Source organism: Anser anser (assembly GCF_964211835.1).
Source record: "Anser anser genome assembly, chromosome: 4".
In the NCBI taxonomy this organism is placed as follows: domain Eukaryota; kingdom Metazoa; phylum Chordata; class Aves; order Anseriformes; family Anatidae; genus Anser; species Anser anser.
The window spans coordinates 36,664,690-36,672,418 of NC_139724.1; the positions used below are offsets into that span (position 1 = coordinate 36,664,690).

The 7,729-nt window shown below is 37.1% G+C and overlaps 1 protein-coding gene across 4 annotated transcripts in view; it reads left to right on the forward strand.

Annotated features, from left to right (window-relative positions):
• ANAPC10 (anaphase promoting complex subunit 10) overlaps window positions 1–2,736 on the forward strand; it is a 338,817-nt gene extending 336,081 nt beyond the window's left edge. For all 4 annotated transcript variants that reach the window (XR_014583853.1, XR_014583854.1, XR_014583855.1 and 1 more), the window contains one exon: window positions 402–2,736. The gene's annotated coding sequence lies outside the window, so the exon portion shown is untranslated. The remainder of the gene's footprint in view (window positions 1–401) is intronic.
• Window positions 2,737–7,729: the final 4,993 nt, after the last annotated feature.

Here is a 7,729-nt window from a genome sequence, read left to right on the forward strand (position 1 = left end):
CACTCAAAAATAATTTGGAATGTCAGATGACAAGTAATCTCTGTCACCAAAAGAGTCTTGGACAATGCTTTTAGGTAAAGCATTAAAACTGGGGGAAACATTAAAACCAGGGAGATTCTTAAATACCACCTGACTTGGCATGCATTGCCTGTAGTATAAAAAGGGAAACGTTAAACTGCTGCAGAGCCCCAAGCCTTATAAACTCCTTCCTCATCAATACCATAACTAAATCAAGTTCTGAGAAACGTGTGTTATACTCGGGACTCCGGGAAAATTAATCATTGGTATTTATGGCCTTTACTATGTATTTGATCTGCTATATATTACAGTGAGGTGTGTTTCCATCTTACTCGTATTCCAATAATATTTTTCATTTTTCTCTTTTCTTATGTCCTTTTCAGGAGGAAAGAAGAAATGAAAGTCCTCTCAGATGATGGCTATTTAAAGGGCTCTTCCACAAGAGCAGTATATTCAAAAAATAAATTCTCAAAACTAGAGAGATCCAAGTTATAGAAAATGGCACATTTAGGCTATGTATATACTAATGAATTAAACCTGCACAGGCACATTGGCACTGTTGAGGCTTAGCTGGAATAGCCCTTGTTTAAACTTGTATTGTGTGTATTACCTATTGGGAATGGCTCCTGGAAGCCTCCAACTTCCAAAATTTGGCTAGTGCCACAACCAAGTTACCTGTATAAACAACAGTATTCCAGTGCATGGGAGTTTCCTAGACATTGTTTAATTTACTAGTCTAGATACATAGCCTTATTGTTTAAAGCTATTTCTAAATGCCATATTTCATGTACATATTCACTCATTTAGGGACAGTTATTATCAGTGATTAATCAAAGCTGGCCACTGCAAACCTTCATTTACTCACTGCACTGTGTTTGGCTTCTGCATTGTAACTGTGTAAAAAGCTAGTCATTTAAATGTAAGTCTTGTTGTCATAAGCTTATTAAGATGTCTCAGACCGGAGCATGAATTTAAAGTTGAACTATGTTGCACTCTCTCAGTAAGTAGATGATTTCATGGAACAAAATAACAGAATAGTCTCATACCTTGACCTTAGGCAAAAAATAAGCATACAAACTAAGTGAATGCAGAAATCACTAGTGCAGCATAAATTCATATCCTGGCGTATACTTTTGAGAAGCTGCATAAATTTAAGTGTGTGAAACCCCATGTTGTGACAAAGCTGCCTCTACTACCCAGAGAAATTCCGTAACTTCAACAAGACATGCAATTCAGTTTTCAGCACATTTATTTTGTAAGAAAGGAAATAAGGAAATTTCTGGAAAAACTATTTCCATAGAGTGTGAAAGATATGTTAATACACTGATAAAAACTTGTCCATTAACATAAGCAACGGTGTCTATAAAGGATTAACTGCTCGGTATAATTGATGGACCTTCCTTACTCTAATTCCAGTCCTTGATAACAATACTAATAATTCTAATAATCAAGAGTCAATTAAGGCTGAAAACCTGAACTTTACTGGATGATACCATCATTATTCCACTACTTCCCCTAATTGAGTAGCACTTACTGACTGGTGTCAGAGGCACTCAGCAGCAAGTGACTTCAGTGGGGTTCTGCTTGAGGAGGGTCTGGGGGATGTGGGGCAAAAGGGGTGAGCAGACACATGCCCAAAGGGCTGCCCTCCTGTAATGTGTCAAGGGAAACAGAACTGAAGAGGTAAGTTTGAGACAGTGTCAGATTGCACTACCAAAACGTTCCTGTGTGAGCTTTGGCAAATGGCTTTTACTTCTGAATCTGAGCTCCTGTCCTACAGGACAAAACTGGTAGCATGTCCCTTCCTCATATTTATCTGTGAAGATGAATACATTTAAGAGCATGCCATGTCTAAGTCCCACAGTAACGAAGCTGTACCGAGAGTTGTAAATATGCGGGAAAACACAGATTCTGTTTCTCTGTAAATCTTACCAAGCCAGTTATTTTCCTAGTAACAGTAGAGAAGAATGCTATATCAGCTTTCAGCTTGAGGTATTGATTGACATTCTACGCAAGTAAAAGCACAAAAGCAGTGTTTTTTTGTCAGGGTCTGGACTTACTTCATGAAAGCCAAAGATACATTTTCATTTTACTTTAGTGAAATAAAAGTTCATTCTCTGTGCAAAGGAATGGTTAAAAGGTAACCACTTTGTCCATCTGCTCAATAGATAAAGGTATTTTTTCTTTTCCATGTGTTTAATTCCGAGCAGCAGTATTATTTGAAGTGGGAAGGTTGTGCTATAGCTGTTCCTTTTTTTTTTTTTAATGTACATCTTATGTTTTTTTTTTCCATTAAATAGAAGTGCACTATATGCTTAAATGCTTTACTAAATACTAGGTCAAGGGTGCCCTTGGCAACAAACAGTGTTTAGCTGAATGCAGAAATAAGTATAACAAACATTTGTCCATTTTCCAGGAATAATTCATAGAAACCATGTTTATGTTACTTTTAACTTGATATTTGCAAACCCCTGTGTGAATGACTCTGCTTTTGGAAATGTTTTCAGAATGGCTGTATTTTATCTGAACTTTTACAGAATCCATGTACTAGAAATTATATTTACTATTTGTAATTTGGTGTTCACTTCTTGTTTATTGCACTGTCTAAAATGTTTGTGATTGTTCAAATAATCAGAAAAAATGTCTCTAGCTTGGGTGACCAGTCCTGCAAGAGTGGATGCTGAATACTTTGTGGTTAAACTACCCATGAACTTGAAATTAGTTGTGTAAATGAAGTCTGTGCAACATATGGCTTGACACATGCACTCACAAAGCAGTTTGCTTGGCTCATTACACTGCAGTTTCATAGTGTGCTGATCAGCAAAGACTGATGGGCATTACAAACGGATGGGGTAGGTGGCAGTAGCAGCTTGCTGCGAAACAGTGGGGAGATGGTATTGAAAACGTAGGTTTATACAATGAGATAAAAAAAACTAAAAGAACAGTGTGCCGTGGCTCTGATTTGGAAATGAGACGTTATAGAAAAGCTAGAGAGGTGTGACAGGAGACTGGGGAATTTCCAACTTGTAACAAATAACGACAGCAGAAAGCTAGCTGTATTTATGAGTAACTTGCAAGTGAAAATAATGGAAAATCAACTCAGTACCTCTGGAATGATAAATTCAGTCTTCTTTAGCATTGCTTTACAGATTTGAAGACTGTAAGAATAATTCCTTTTCCCACTTGTCATGTGTGTGTCCTTTTCAGACAGAATTCATGAAATCAGATCTGTCAGAAGAGGCTTATTGTGGCTGCAAGTGGATGCTTATCATCCCCTCTGTCCTAAAGTAGCAATACCTTGGGAAAACTACACACACATCTGTACTGTCACAGCAATAATGCAGCCCATGCCATTGGTTTCTTTAGGCACTTCTGATTTGTTTCTTGCTGTACTATAAAGTCGTACGAATGGTCATAGTAGGTAAGACCAAAGGCCTACTGAGCCCAGTACTCTGCAGTCAGCAATGTTAGTAATAGGTGCTTAAACGAAAAGGTGAGAGCAGGGCAGGTTTAGAATAACTTTCCTCCCTTTGTGTTAAGACTTTTTCAACTTTACAGACTTTTCAACAGTATAGATTTGACTGGTACAACACCCCAGAGACATGGAGGAGATCTTGAGCTACTGAGTTCTGCAGCTCAAGATCTCCTTTTTCCCTCTTTTTTTTTTTTTTTTTCATGTACTGTGTAGTAAGCTTATTCATTGTCCTCTTGATCTTTTTACTATGAACAAAATCAGTGGACAGTTACTCTCTTTTCTCCTTTTCCACGTTGTTCAGGATTTTATAGGCCATGAACATAATTGCTTTGTCCCCCAAAGTAACAGTGTTGCTTACAGCACATTGACCTAAGGTTTAACACCTTAGAAATGTGAAAACACATCTGCTTTTAATAACTGGAGGCTGAAAATTGCAAGCTTACTGTACTTTCTGAGGTAATAGTTGAAATTTTTACAGTTTCTGCAAAATGTTTAAAAGTTAGTGTTGACACTATGGAACACAAGTTAGAAGCAAAAAATCGTGCTTCTTCGGTTTCAGTATGCTTTGTTTAAAGAGCACTGACAGTATTTTATATTGTCACCCCTGTATTAGTTCTGTATCATCCCTGTATCTATACATGCTAGTTAGCCTTGTTCAATCCAAAAGACTTACACATAACATAAAGATGAACGGAGATTGGAGGATTCACCCATATGTCCCATGAACCTCTTTCTCGTGAGCAGAGAAAAACATTTTCAGACTGACAGTGAGAAGTTAGGCATTTTTAATCCTGAAACCACTCTTTTGAATCTGCAGCACTTGCTTTTAGAAGATATAATAGAGCTGACAAAAGCCTAAAATAAAGAAGGAAGATACTGAGTTCCTTTGAACTCCTTTGGGATGTAACTAAATGACTTAGCAAACAAGACAAATTGAAGGTTATACAAACTTTAAAATAATAATGTAAGTATTTTTGAATATTGATCTTGCTAAGAAAGTTTTATTCTGATTGTTCAGTCAGGCATATATAAATATTTCCTGAAGCATTCTAGTTTAAGCAATACCCTGGAAGATGACTATGTCAATTTTTTCACACAACGAATATCTCTATTACCTACTCACTGTCAACAGATAAGTAGTATCTAGTTACAGAATTTATTTGTGGGGTATAATGTAACCAAAAAGTAAATCCAGATCTGGCAGATCCTGGATAACAACTGTCAAGCATTGCTGAATTTTCCTAATTATAAATGTGCATGTGGTGAAATACACACACTGAAGGAAAGCGTTCAACTATTACATTCACATCAGTGTCTGAGTGTAGTCCATTTGTTTTCTTACACGTTAATGATTGCTCCCAACAGCAAGTGAGTAAAAATTTGAGAGTGGAGATAAGAAATATATCCAGAGTATTACTGATAATGTATGTGTCTTTATTTAGACAGACAGCAGGTGCGATCACCAGCAGGCCATCTCACACCATCTCAGACAGGACTGTGAAAGCACCTTGCAATGAAATGTCAAAAATCAGTGGGACAGCATCTGATATTCAGCACTCCTTGCCAGGAAGCAAAATGTTAGACAGACATACAAACACTCACAAAATATCTTTCTGTCTTATAAACATTCCCAATAGTGAGCTTTGAACCAGGCTGGAGGCAAAGGGGATGCCTTTTCTTGATAACACTTGTTCTTTTGATAAAAAGCCATGGGCCCATTGATGGGGCATCGCAAACCAGTTGTTTTCAAAGCATTAAGTTGTGTTCTCAGGCATCACTCTATGATCATGTTTTAGTATTATGCAAGTAATTGACTGTGGCTTTCAATTCCCAATGTGTGCTCAAGTTACAGTAGAGAGAAGTGCCGAAGTGTAACATCTGCGCAGTCCCATTTGGGGCCTCCAGTCTCTGTACGGGAGCAGGGAGGGGTGTGTTGTAACTTATGCCATTGATAGGGTTTGTGTGAGGTCCCCTTGTAAAGGTAAGTTCTATTGTGTCCCTCCTTGCCTCAGTTAACCTGGAAACACCCTCTTTCTCACTTTATGCTGGACAAAACTTTTTTTTTTTTTTTTTCTATACAAAGGTCATTCTGAATGAGAAACAGCAGAGGGGCTTTTGCCAGGCTTGTGCCATCAAAAGTACTTCCAGGAAGGGAAAATTCTTCCTGAACTCTTCCTGACACCTGTGGATGGTTAGGGATCATTTTGCACAGGTGTAGCCTTAGTGGAATGCCTGCTCTAATTTTAGTGGAACTACTTTCTGTGTATCAGGTATATCTGGCAGCAGTTTTTTACCTCCATTTTAAATAAAAAGAAAAAAAGAAATTTCTGGAGGACCCTTTACCTAAAATTTTTCAGCAGGCTGACTCATATTTTGTAGCTACCTCCAGAGGAATTCTGAAAGTTTAACAGTACAAGCTAGGTAGGTAAATACAGAGATATGTAAAGAATGTGTCAACAGCCATTGTTTTAAAGAAAAATATATATTTTGACATCATTTCTTCCCTCATTTGTAATATATGGCAAAAATCTAATTTTTGCATGAAGACTGCTTCTTTATCTGGCATGGGTTTTGCCATGTTCAGCATTACCAGTTTCTGACATTGACTGGTGGTAAGCAGCTACGCGTCCTTTCTGGAAGTCAGCCATACCTCTTTGTGCCTCTCACATGTAAAGCACTAAGTACTCAGGAGGTTTCAGTAGAAGTGTTGCCAATGGCTTCTAAAATGAATTAATTTTCTGTGTAACCTTGGGCCAAATTATGTAAAATTTTCTCACATCCACTGGAGTCATCAAGACTGTTCATGTGAGCAACTTACTGACCTTCCTTTCTTTGCTCTGTGCAATAGGTATTGAGGTGATATTTTCTTCCTTCTTAAAACTTCTTTTCAACTAAAACTCTAGTTTTAGATCTCATTTGTGTTAACAAACGAATTACTTTTAAATTTCATTGTTAGGCATTTTTTTCTAAGAATATAATTTCACCACAGCATGTTATTCTGAGTTTGCAAAGTGTCTTCAGCCAGTAAAAAAATAGTCTCAGATACTCATTTATCACAAGTAAGCATAGATCCAGTGCCTACAAGTTATGTCAAATGAAAATCTCTCTCTCTGAATAATAAAAGAGAAAAAATAATCTACCATTCTTCGGTACAGATTGGCAATTTCAGCAGCAGATGGCTCAGATACAGCAGGGTCTGGGTGTATGAATAGCGACATTGTTATTCATCCATCAGCCTCATTACACCTAGGCAGTCTGTCCATGCCCTGTTACAGGCACCCTATTGTAACTTGACAATATGTTTTGATCAAGATGTATAATACTGAAATTGAATAAGTACATTTTAGGATGGGATTTTTGTGGGGATGATTAACATGACATCCCAAATTCCGATCCTACAGTGATTAGAAGGAGAATGAATTCATCACCACTGCATTTTGAATCCTAGCACCTTGAGACACTCTGGTTACTCAGTTGTCTGGATTTGCTTTCTTATCTGCATATTGAATTTCAGGACTGATGGTAGATCTTGTTGATAGAAAAACTGTAATCATTGGAAAGGTGCATATAAAAATAGTGGTATTACAAAAAGCTTTAAAAGCACAAGAGGAAGTATTAGCTTTGAAGCCTGTAGACGAAGAGTAGGTTATGGCTATCTTAATTTAATAGCTGAACAGAAATGGAAATAGGAAATATATACAACTGGAGCTAGGGGACAACATGTTTAAGGTTTTCAAAGATTACAAATTTACTCTGTTCAGGTTATGCATTTTTTCATACAATCAGGCAAGATTTAGAGCTGGGTGAAAAAGTCTACCTTTTAAAAGGTGCCTGCCTTGCATCATTTTATATTATTAAGCCTGTAAAATTTTTATTTAAAACATATTTGTAGTACTTCTGTGTAAGAAGCTGAATCAGTTTCTGGGATTTGTAGTGACTAAAGATTCCATGTTTGCTTTCAGACATGCTTTTGCAGGAACACCCAGTGTGTGTGAAAAGCAACGAACAAATTAGGAACATAGAGAAAGACAGAGAGGTGGAGACTTAGGGAGGAAGAATGCCTTAATCACTGCCCAATTCAACCCCTGATTAAAAAAGTTATTTTAACGTATTTGTTGTTGCAGTTTATAAGGGTCCTAGGTAGAGATATGTCATTTTGAAAAGTCATTTAGGCATTTAAGAACTCAAGTCATGATTGATTTGTGTGCTGCTGAAATGAGATTCTTCAGTCTAAAT